The following is a 12,420-nucleotide window of genomic DNA, read 5'->3' on the forward strand; positions in this document are numbered from 1 at the left end:
CATTTTTTCCTGGCCTAGAACTGTACCACCAAGTTTTGCGGGCCTGCCTTTGTTTCTCCTTAGAGAACCTGGCTTCGAGGAGGCACCCAATATTTGCGTTAATACGGGGTTGGAGCGAATGTTGAGCAACTTCTCACGCGTGATGCATGTGCTCTGCAGTTTGAAGGAAAACCACGTTTTCCACTGATTATTCTTAAAACCAATGCTTCTGTTACTTTTAGTGTACAAAGTGGCTTCGTATACAATATCTTATTAAATCATCATAATAACCCTAGTCAGGTCAGTATTATATCCCCACTTGAAGGACAAAGAAGCTGAGGCTGAGAAGTTCATTTATTTTAGTTATGTGTCCTCTTAGCTAACCGGTAATGTGTAGCAGAGCTAGCCCCCTTTCTCCCACACTACACCACCGCTAACACTCCTTCCCACAGGGGAGGAAGACACATGAAATGGGAAAGCTATGGAGGAAAAGCCATACCCTGGGACTTGCGTATCCCTGCGGGGGATATGGTAATGTTGGTGAACTGACACACTCAAGTCATGCCGGAAGGGGTGTTGCCTTCATGGAGTATGAACCTAGCATTCGGCAGAGCCTGGGAGGCCGGTCAAAACTATCAACTGCCAAGTTACAGGGAAATGAAAAGCCATCAAAACGAAGCACAGAAGCACCTCAAGTTGCTGGGAAATTTGAAACATAAAACACTTAGGGCACAAATGTTGAGAACAGAAATATGATACGAAAATGGAACGACTAGGTATACACAGCGGGAGAAATTCTTCATTTCAGGGCCGCAGCTTCAAATGCAGGAATGACAGATATTTGACTAAGAATGGAGCACATTTTTCAAAGACCGAAAAGAATGTGTTTAGTCAGAGAGCAGCTCATCTGGCCAAAGGGCTGTAAATGGAAAACAGATGGGAAGGGAGGGGGAAAAAAAAAACACCTAGATAAAACTGAAATGGATTTCCACGGATGACATTAAGGAAGGCCTGGGAAGAATTTCAACAGTGAGGGAGGTGCCGAGTGACTCAATGAGAGCACAATTGGGAAGGACATCAGAAACAAAACGTAGGCAGCAGACGTCCAGATACCAGGCACGGAACATAGTAACCTTGAGATTATAGCACAGGGTGGCAAACAAGGCCTCACAGATACCAGGAGAGTTGGCGGCATGGAACAGGTCCATGGGAACACAGTCACAGGAGGGTGTGCCGTGCACAAAAGACCCATTGAGAGGAGACGGAGCAGCCCTGCAGGCTGTGATAACAATAGATTCAGAGGACTCCGTGAGCACTTGGAGGAAGATGAAAGGAGGGAAGAACAGAAGTGATGTTTTTATGGAAACCGAGCTGAACCACATGGGGGAAAGCCACAAAGTTGGCAATGCACACACGTTGGGGATAACATTCTGGATATTTCATTCAGATAAAGGCAGAGCTTTTCACTTGCCTTCCTAACAATTTCATGTCCTAGAAGTAGAGGAAGGAATAAAAATAACTGTGCTCTGACTGATTCCAACCAATGGGAAGAAGCCATTTGTCAGAGTGGAAGGGATGAGACCCTGGGAGAACATGGCATGTCATCTTCAAGGGACAACAAGAATGAGCTGGATGAGATATGTTACAGAGGACTTTAGGAAACTAGACTTCAAAATATTTTAAGAAAAAACAGGCATAATTCCACAAGTTTCCAAAAGAAGAAAGTACCAGCAGGTGCTCAGAAGCATGACTTTGGACATTATCAACGAGGAGAAAAGAAGTGGGGACATTCTTTAAGAAATTAGCACAATGGCACAGAGCTCTTTAAACTAAAATATAGAATGAACATTCAAAAAGGAAGAGGCAAATGCTAACTCTATGAGAGTGACACAGAACCACACAAAGCATGCAAAATGGTAAGGACCAGAGAATGTGCTATGGGACCAAGGGAATTATGGTAATGGATGGCGGAAAGGATATGTTGTTTCTCAGATTTCTCTTTTAGGCAGCTGTGGAGCTGAAAAGACAAAAGCGGATAAAAGTATGTTGAAATTCAAGCTTGGGGAAGATGTTACTGATCCTTTTTGAAATCTAACCTGGGATCAAACTTGGTGGTCCCCACTCTGTGGGTCAAGTGGCATTCATGCATCTATCTTCACACTTTCTTCTTCCTAAGTATTACTAATAAGCATGTTAGCAAGTTGATTCTCAATTTTTTGCAAGAGCTTGGGGGTATCACTCTTTTGGATCAGAAGAATTGATTCCATTTGGGTCACCTGCATATTTTTATTATCAGAGTTTTTAAAACCGAAATGAGGTCTAGTTCAAGGCTTAACATTAGCTAAATAGCTACAGAAGGATGGTTTCTAGAGCCCTCAGTGTGATCCTAGTTATATCTCGAGGCAAAGAAATCTTAATTATGGTATTGCACCCTTACCAACATAAATTGAAATGTGTTAAGAGTTTTGTTAAGAGTTGTCTAGAATGGTTTCTCTTAGAGGAACTTGGAAAAAGAGTGTCAATGTCTTTTACAACAATTATTAGTCCATTATCAATACGTCATTTTATGAAGTTCAAGAATAGGCAAAACTGATCTGTGGGAAGAAAAATCAAAATAGTGGTTGCTGGAGTAGACAGGGGGCAGGGGTAGAATGGAAGAGGGTCCGCAGTGACCCTCCTAGGATGATGGCATACTCAGCTGGAATACTGGTTACATGGATATATGAACTTGTCAAAACTCATCAAACTGTCACTGTCGCTGTATGCAATCATGCCTCTATAAAAATACATAAAAAGTATGTAATAACTCTGGGCAGTAGTAGGAAGTGAAAAAAGAATGATTTTCTTCCATGACCTGACAGTAATCAAATGAAGTTAACATTGTCAAGGAATCAGAGAAAAGCAGCCTCACAGTTTGAGATTAGCAGTGCTCTCCAAGTAGATTTAGGGAAAAGTTAGTCTTACCAACACCCTTGACCTGTTAATTTCCTATTGGCAAAGTGTTCCTACTGGGGAAGACGGGGATCACTACCCTGTACCCTAGTTTCATTGGAACCAAGTACCACTGGTTCCCAAACTTCCATGCACATAAATACCATCTTGGATGCTTGTCAAAAATGCAGACTCTGGGTCCATACCTGGAGATTTTGCTACAGTAAATCTAGGTTAGTGTCTAGGAATTTCCATTTATGAACATCCTTGGTGAGACTGATATAGGTAATAGATGGACTTATACTTTGAGAAACACTTCATTGGATAATTAAATCACAAACTAGTTCCTAGTTCCTCTAATTTCAGGCTCCCCAGGTAACCTTCTGATAAGAAAGCCTTTTTCTATGCCTTCACAAAGAAAATACATCGCTTGTATCAGTATATGTATTCCAGCCCATGTGACAGAACTCTTTCCTGTTCTAAATAATACATAGGCATGGTTTTGTCCCTCAGTCTGATGGACTTGATGAATATTGGTTTGTCCCTTATAAATGGATGTGCTTACCATGTGATACTGGAAAACCAAACTTCTGGGATTGAGGGACAGAAATGTAAAATATTTATGCCCAATTTACCAAGATAAAGGGTATTGACAAAATTCCCCTCTTAAAAGAAATTCTATGCCTGACATCATTATGGTTGTTATGTTCTTTTTCTTTGCTTAAATTAATAAACTTAATTTTTTTCAGAGTAGTTGTAGGTTCACAGCCACACTGAGTGGGAAGTACACAGAGTCTCCATACATCCCCTGTCCTCCCACACACACCCCCTCTCCCATCATGGACGTCGTGCAGCACAGCGGTGCACTGTTATGACCAGCAAACCTGCAATGACACATCATTTTCACTCAAAGTCCACAGTATAAATTAGGGTTCACGCTGTGTTATACATTCTACGAGTTTTAACAAGTATTATGTTCTTTTAAGAGATTAAGCTTAACATAGAAATAGAATATTTCCATGTTAAACTTAATTCAACAAGTGTTTCAATAATTTGTGTTGTGGTTAATTTTCCTAATTCTAAATAAATATTCATTATTGACATTTTGGAAAAATGAAAACATTTAAAAGCCACAAGTTACGTTACTCCCCCGGGATAAACACTGTGAGCATTCTGATTCTTTTTTTTTTTCTTTAAGTCATTATTTGGTCTTTATGTACCTGTATTTATTGTGGTGGTGGTGGCTTATTTCTTTACAAAACTGGGATTAAACATTTCCTAACATTGTATCATTGTACCATATTTTAACAGTATTAACTCTCCCCTGCTCTGATTTTTCCTTCTTAGCATTTATTGCTACCTGACATAATGTATTTGTTTGCCTTCGTATTTCCTGTTTTCTCCTGACTGTGTGTTCCAGGAGAGCAGTTGTTCCAGAAGGGGGTTCTGTTCACTGTGAAAACCCAGCACCTATAACAGTGACTGACACATTAGTTACTCAATACACATTTGCAAGATGAATGAATAAATGAATGAGTGGCATTTTATTGTGTCAGTAAATGCTTCAAAATCATGATTTACAATGATTAAGCAATTCTATCAAATGTATACAGTGTAATTTGTTGAACATTCTTCTACTGATCCACTGATCCACAGTTGAGCTAGCGCCACCTTCTAATTTTTTACTATTATAATTAATGAGGATGTATAAATCTTATTTATAAAAGGGAGTTCATATTTCTTATATCTCCTTAGAACTAATACCTAAAAGTAGAGTTATTATGTCAAAAATTATAAAAATCTTAAAGACCTTTTCAGATATTACCAATAACTTTCCAGGAATATTGCAATTAATACATCTATAAGCACTGTAGGAAAATGCACGTCTCTTTGCATCTTTGTTAATATTGAGTACTGCCATTTTATTTTAAAAAATCTGGCCAATTCAGTAAGTCAAAAATTATATTTCTTTGATGTCTGAACTGCTTAATAAAATAACAACAATAAAGGATTTTATCTTATATATCCAAGATTACTGAACACTTTTTCTTAATCATTCGCTTTTTTATTTTGTTCATGGTTTTTTCAAAAAGACTTGTTACTGATTTTGATGCTATTAAGTCCATCTATTCCTTTGCAATTTCTTCCATTATTTTTGTGCTTAGAAGAGTTTTCTCCATTTTGAGATAAGAGAAATACTCACCTCTACTTTTAGCTAATTATTTAAAGGTTTTTCACGTATAATTCATTCATCCATTTGGAATAAATTTCAATCTATGATGTGGTATATAAATCTATTTTTTTCTATTTAGTTCATTAATGATTCCAGTATAATGTAGTTGAGTAATTTTCTTTTTCCTTACTTATCTGGGTTATCACTTTCATCACATAATTTTTTTTTAACATGGAAGAGTCTGTTGTGGAGCATTCAGATCTGTTCCATTGATTCATTTGTTTATTTTAGTTCACTAGTATTCCTTGTTTGACATCTTCCAACTTATTAAGTTTAAATATTTATTAAGTCATGTGACCTCAAATATCTTCTCTATTTGGGAAGTGCCACATGTGATAACTGATATCTCATGTTCTTTTCACTTGTGTTGAGTTGAATACTAGTGAAATATGATGCTTTTTTAAATGTGTGCACATTGACCACTTTGGTTTTTCCTTTGTTTATTGCCTATCTATATCAATTTTCTATTAGACTATTTAATTTTTTCTTACTAATTTGTAAGTGTACTCTATTAATTAGAGATATTAATGTAATACATGGTTTATTTTTGTCTTTATTTTAGTTCCACTCTTTTTCATGCATGAGTTAGCTGGAGCACTGGCTCCTTTCCATAACTGGCCTAATTTCTGCAGTAGAAGCTTCCTATTATTGAAACATCCATTCTTCTCCCACCGATATGAACTTGTACCACATTCTGCTTATATGGACTAGCGGTTAATAGTGAAAACTCTGGGATCAGACCGCCACTGCTCTCTTCATCACTGTTGTCTATGAGTTAGAGGGTGAGTTGGAGCAGTGGCCTTCAGCACATGGTAAATGGCACATAAGTGACAGCAGTTATTACTGCACTGGCTAAATGATCTCTCCTGCTGTGTTTTTGCTCATCTTCACATCCTGCTTCATTCTGCAAGATCATGCTCTGTAAGCCTTGACCTTGGCTCTCTGAATATTTTCAGCTACTCACCCCCCCAGAGACAGTTTGGAAACTCTCTCAAGTGAGATAAATGGAGTCCTCCAAATTCTTTGCTTTGATGCCTTCCCTCACTGCTTAAAAAAATTGCCAAGTATTCCCATGTCTGGCCTTGTAATATTAGGGATGCTGTGGGAAGTTATTGTGGAGGTGACATGCTGAACTTATCAGGACATGCTCAATTTACCATGGCAGCCTGAAGGGGCAATGAAGTCATCAAACTCCTTCCTGCCCAATCCAGGAGCTGGTTGTGGCAACAACCCACCCCTCGCTTCCCAGCCCCCTTAGCCAGCAAGCCTAGCAAAATGAAGACTCCCAACTCCTGAGGTCCTTCAGTTTCAAGCCACCCACACCTTTGCATCTCAGGTCTGGCTCCTGATAGCATTGCCTCTGCTCTGAGCTTGGAACTCATATAGGAAAATCCACCTGTGTTTGTTTTCCTGTCAGTCCATTTCCAGATGCTTGATAGCTTCTAGAATGATAGCCGACTATGGATCAAGTCCAAATTTCATGGCTCTCATGTTTATTCATGTTTATTAATTTATTATGATCTCTCACGATGCTAAGTGTTGACTGGGTTCAGCTGAGTGACTCTTCTCCTGGTGCCACGTTAGGTCTCCCATGCAGTTACACTCAGACTGTTACGCTGTGGGGGACATCCAAGATGATGTCTCCTCTCACACATCTGGCCCCCTGGTGCTTCTCCAAGAGGCCATTCTCTCCATCCTCAGGGGTATCTTCCAAGGTCATTCCGCATGACCTCTCTCCACAGTATGGTAGTTAGACTCCATACATGGTGGCCAGCTTGCAAAAGTGCAGGGGACCAAAATATGCCACTGATACAAGGATAATATTGAGCTGAAGGCAAACAAGAATTGACAAATGCAGAAAGACACCTTCCTGGAGCTTCCCCGGCAGCAGAAGCTTCTGAGAAATGAGGGCTGCCATACTCCCTCTCTCAGGGAAGCTTCATGCCGTGCAAAAGACAGAAAGTCAACACTGAGATGAACCTGCACAAACCAACCTCACTCCATTAGTCTCCCCTGTATATTTACTGTCCCCCCGTCTGTTACCCTTGGAAGCCTAAAGCCCTTATCCTTGGTCCTGTCACTTCTCTACAAATATATTGTCCTTTGCCAAAATGCCACATATGCCCAAGTTCTAACCACTTGGAGTTCTAACCACTCCTTTGAACTGCTCATCACTGAGCAGATGTAGAGTGCATGTGTTAACAAAATTATTTTTTCTCTTGTTAATCTGTCTTTAGTCAGTCTAATTGGCAGGGCCCCATCAATGAACTTACAATGGATATAGAAAAAAGTTTTTCCTCCCCTATAAGTGTAAAAGAGGAAGCTGCCAGGACTTTTAAAGGCTTAGATATAAAATGGCCCAGCACTACTCTTGGTATTCTGTTTGCTAAAGTCCAGCTTCATCATGGGCAGGGAACTACACAAGGACCTGGGTACCAGTGAGCCTGGTTCACTGGGAACATTTTTGTGTAATTATCACATCATTTTCTTGGTTTTCTAGAGCTCTTACAGTTTTTCTTAAACTGGATTATTTCAAAAAGATTTTGAGGAGAGAGAAATGGTGAATTCCTAGCTGTAATTCATCATCTTCAAAGTGTAAGTCGAGTATTTGTTTTGAAAATGGCTACGTAAATTATTTTTTAGTATTTACGTCATTCTCTTTTTAAATATATGTGTTATTTAATACCTTTACAATAATCTTTTCATTCTCCAACTCTCTCAATATCACTTAATTGAAAAAATAATTTTTCCTTTGACAATGAGATCCCTCAGAATAAGAATATATCTAATTCCTTAGTTCAATAAACATTTTAAATGCCTATTATGTGTTAGGTCCTACAATTAGGGTACAGACTGACTAATATTTTTAATCTAATTCAGTGGTCAGGAACTGCAAAGCATTTTCCTAAGGGTATTAAGCTCCTGTCAAATGCCTGGTACTGAAGGGGCAGAAAGGATTATAAGACACAGTGCTGTCCTCCAAGGGCCTTCTTGCAGTAATGAAGATTATCAAATGTAATAAAAACGAACATCTAATATCCACGTGGAAAAGAATGAAACTGAACCCTTGCTTAACACCATATACAAAATTAACTCAAAATGGATCAAAGACCTAAACATGAAATCTGAAATAATAAAACTTTGCGAAGAAAACAAGGAAAGCTTCATGACACTGGAGTTGGCAATGGCTTCTTGGATATGACACCAAAAGCACAGGCTACAGAAGAAAAAATGGACAAACTGGACTTCACAAAAGTCAAAGAATTCTGTGCACCAAAGGACACTGCTATGGTCTGGACGTATGTGTCCCTTCAAAACCTAACTCACAAACGGATGACACTAGGAAGTGGGGCCTTTGGGAGGTGATTGGGTCATGAGGGTGCAGCCCAGTAGGATGAGACTAGCGCCCTGATAAAAGGAACTCCAGAGAGATCCCTCACCCCTTCCACCATGTGAGGACACAGCAAGAAGGCAGATATAAATGCGATATGGCCTTCACCAGGCACCGAATCTGCTGGTCCCTTGATCTTGGACTTCCCAACCTCCAGAATGGTGAAAAATAAATTTTTACTGTTTAGAAACTGCCTCGTTGGGGGGAGGGTATAGCTCAAGTGGTAGAGCACATGCCCAGCATACACAAGGTCCTGGGTTCAATCCCCTGTACTTCCTCCAAAAATAAATAAATTATCCCCCCAAAATAAACAAACAAATAAATAAAAATAAATAAAAACTGCCTAGTTTATGGTAATTTTTTTTATAGAAGCCCAACTAGACTAAGGCAGTATGAATAGAATAAAAAGGCAACTCACAGGAGAAAATAACTACAGATCATATATCTGTTCAGGGATTAACACCCAGAATATATAGAGAACACCCAGAACTCAACAACAAAAAAACAAAGAACCCAATTCAAAAACGAGCGAAGGACTTCAATAAATGTTTCTCCAAAGAAGATACACAAATGGCCAAAAAGCACGTGAAATGACGCTCAGCACCACTAATCATCACGGAAATGTAACTCAAAACCACAATGTAATACCACTTCACACCCATTACGATGGCTATTAAAAAAATTGTTCTGGTGAGAATGTGGAGAAGCTGGAAGCCTCGTGCCCTGCTGGTAGGAGTGTAAAATGGTGCGGCCACTATGAAAACCAGTATGGCAGTTCTTCCAAAAGTTAAACATAAAATTACAATCTGAGCCAGTAATTCCACTTCTGGTTATACACCCAAAAGGATTCAAAGTAGAGATCTGAACAGATATTTGCACACCCACGTCCACATCATTATTCACAACAGACAAAAAGTGGAAACAACCCACATGTCTACTGGCAGATGAATAAATAAACAAAGTGTGGTCTATACATATAATGGAATATTATTCAATCTTACAAAGGAGGGAAGTTCTGATACATGCTACAACATGGATGAATGTTGAAGAAATTATGCTAAGGGAATAAACTAGACACAGAGGGACAAATATTACATGATCGCATTTATATGGGATACCTAGAGTAGTCAAATTCATAGAGACAGAAAGCAAAAGGGTTGCTAGGGATAAGGATGGAGCAGGGGTGGAGGAAGAGCAGAACAGGGAGTTACTGTTTAATGGATAGAGTTTTAGTTTGGGATGATGAGAAAGTTCTGGAGATGAACAGTGGTAATGGTTGCACAACAATGTGAATGTACTTAACGTCCCTGAATTGTATATTTTAAAATGATTAAAATGGAAAATTGCATGTTACATATTTTTACCACAATAAAATAAACGCATAAAACAGAAAGCAATAAATTCTGTAAGAAAGGCGCAAGGAACATTTCCCTAGGCTTTTCCTCAGACATCATATCTAAAATTTCAATCCCTCTTCCACTCTGATACTTCTTACTCCCCACCTCTGCTTTCTCTGTTCTTATCACTATTTAATAGTTTATAAATGCAACTTTATTTATTTTTATTGTCTGCTTTCCCCCTTTGAATGTAAGCTCCATAAAGGTAGAAATTTTTGCCTAATTTGTTCATTGCTGTATCTGTAGTGACTAGAACACATAGTTAATGCTTGATAAACATTTGTTGAATGAGTAGATAAAATGATGAGGGACTTGAGAGGAAGGAAAAATGATTTACTGAGCAGTTGAAGGAAATCTTCAAAGAGAAAATGGATATTACATGTGACTTTAAGGATGAACAGGATTTCAACTCTTGTGAGGCAGGAGTGGTGTGCCCATCAGATTGGGGGGAAAAATTACAGAACATATAAAGTGTTGGCCTAGGGGCAAGGGAAACTGATACTCTTAAACAGTATTGATAGGAACATACATGGCAATTTGGATAGAATTTTGGTAGAACCTATTAAATTTAAAACCCAGCAATCTCACTTCTTTGCATCTTTCATAGAGTAATTCTCAGATGTGCACAGAGGCAGGAAACTGAGGCATACTTAGAAGGATTAAGCAACTTGACCAGAGTCATCTCATAATGCATGTGCAGATTAGAAGTTAATATACAAGGCATTTCGAAAAGGACCTGGACACATAATAAGCACTATATAAACATGGGCCCACATTACTATTTATTGGCTAATTGTACTTTTTCAATGAATTTTCTGTATAAACTTTTTGTTTTTGCCTAAGTGGGTTATATAATGCTTTTCTTTTCAGTTTGTATGAGTAATTTATATATTAAAGATATTCTATTTGTCACATGTTGGAAGTATTTTTCAGTTTGTTGCATGCTTTTTATTCTGTTTACATTGTTGTGACATGATGATATAATGAAATCTTCATGTAGTCAATTCCATTGTGGGTATTTTTTAAGCTTGGATATTTGCTGCCAGTCAGAAATCTGAAAAATATTTGCTTCTTATTTATTCTGTTTCTGTAGTCTGACTTTTTATATTTACTAATCAATCCATTTGGAGTTGATGTTAGCGTACACAGACGTTTCTGTATGAGTTTCCTATGGCTGCTGTAACAAATTACCACAAACTGGGTGGCCTGAAACAACAGAAGTGTATTGCTTCTCAATTTTGGAAGCTGGAAATCCACAAGTAAGATGTTGGCAGGGCTATGCTCTCTCTGAAGGCTTTAGGGGAAGATGCTTCCTTGTCTCTTCCTGACTCTGCTGGTTGCTAACAATTCCTGGCACTCCTTGAATAGTGGCTGCATCACTCTGATCTCTGCCTCCATCGTCACATGGCATTCTTCCCTGCATCTGTGTCCATCTCTCTTTTTATAAGGACACCAGTCACTGGATTAGGGTCCATTCTAATCTTGTATGACCTCATCTTAACTGGATTATGTCTAGTTCCCAGTATGGCAACATTCACAAGTACTGGGGGTTAGGCCTTAAACATATCTTTTGGGGAGACACAAGTCAACACATTACAGTTCGTAAATAGCTAATCAATTATTCTACTACTAACACTTTTTCCTATTAAAGATTCTTAAAATGACCTTTAACTGTACCATCAGATCCTAAATTAAATGGGTATACACTGCAGTCTCAGGCTGTCATTTTTCACTCTACTCTGTTTCTCACACTAATATGAGAGGCGATGTATCTTTAAGTGGCTTACAATCATTTTTGATAAGTAGTTGAACGTGATGACTTTAAAAAAAATTGGGGGGGTGGTAATTACGCTTATTGATTTATTTTTTTAATGGAAGTACTGGGGATTGAACCCAGGACCTCGTGCACACTAAGCACACACTCTACCACTGAGCTATACCCTCCTCCCCATGATGCCTTTTTTAAATGTCATGTAATGCAACAATACAGCCAAATTACTTCCCTCGGCCAAAAACCTGTACTCAGACCAGCAGAGTCTTCTTCATTCCTAACTTTCTCAGAGCCACTGGTTTTGTCATGAAAGCTGCATGGAAGAGTAGGAGGCATGGTTTTTGCTGTTCAGGAGCACACCCCCTATTCACAGCCCCTGTGCAGTTTTTTGTTTGTTTGTTTGTTTTATTTTATTTTTACCTAAACTACAGCATGGGCTACAACTACTTTACAGTAATTTGGAATTGGCAATAAGCAATGAGACAGACTGGGAATACCAATGGGATCTAGAAACCATGCTTTTAGTATCTGATGTATCAGTGGGACAACTGCTGTCTGAACTTCCAACACTTTGGGTCCTGCAGCTCTTCTTAATTAATATACAGTAACAGCTCTACAAAACACAGGCAGGCCTGTATTGCAGAACTACAAATCATGAACATCGGGGGAAAAGAAACCCATACTTTCCATTTAAAGTTAAAGAAAATTTTTTTAATGC

At 38.6% G+C, this 12,420-nt stretch overlaps 1 non-coding gene across 1 annotated transcript; it reads right to left on the bottom strand.

The window, feature by feature from the left end:
- Positions 1–11,803: 11,803 nt before the first annotated feature.
- On the bottom strand, positions 11,804–11,876 carry TRNAT-AGU (transfer RNA threonine (anticodon AGU)). Its single transcript has one exon. It is a non-coding gene; the product is annotated as a tRNA-Thr (tRNA).
- Positions 11,877–12,420: the final 544 nt, after the last annotated feature.

Source organism: Vicugna pacos, chromosome 4 (assembly GCF_048564905.1).
Source record: "Vicugna pacos chromosome 4, VicPac4, whole genome shotgun sequence".
Classification (NCBI taxonomy): domain Eukaryota; kingdom Metazoa; phylum Chordata; class Mammalia; order Artiodactyla; family Camelidae; genus Vicugna; species Vicugna pacos.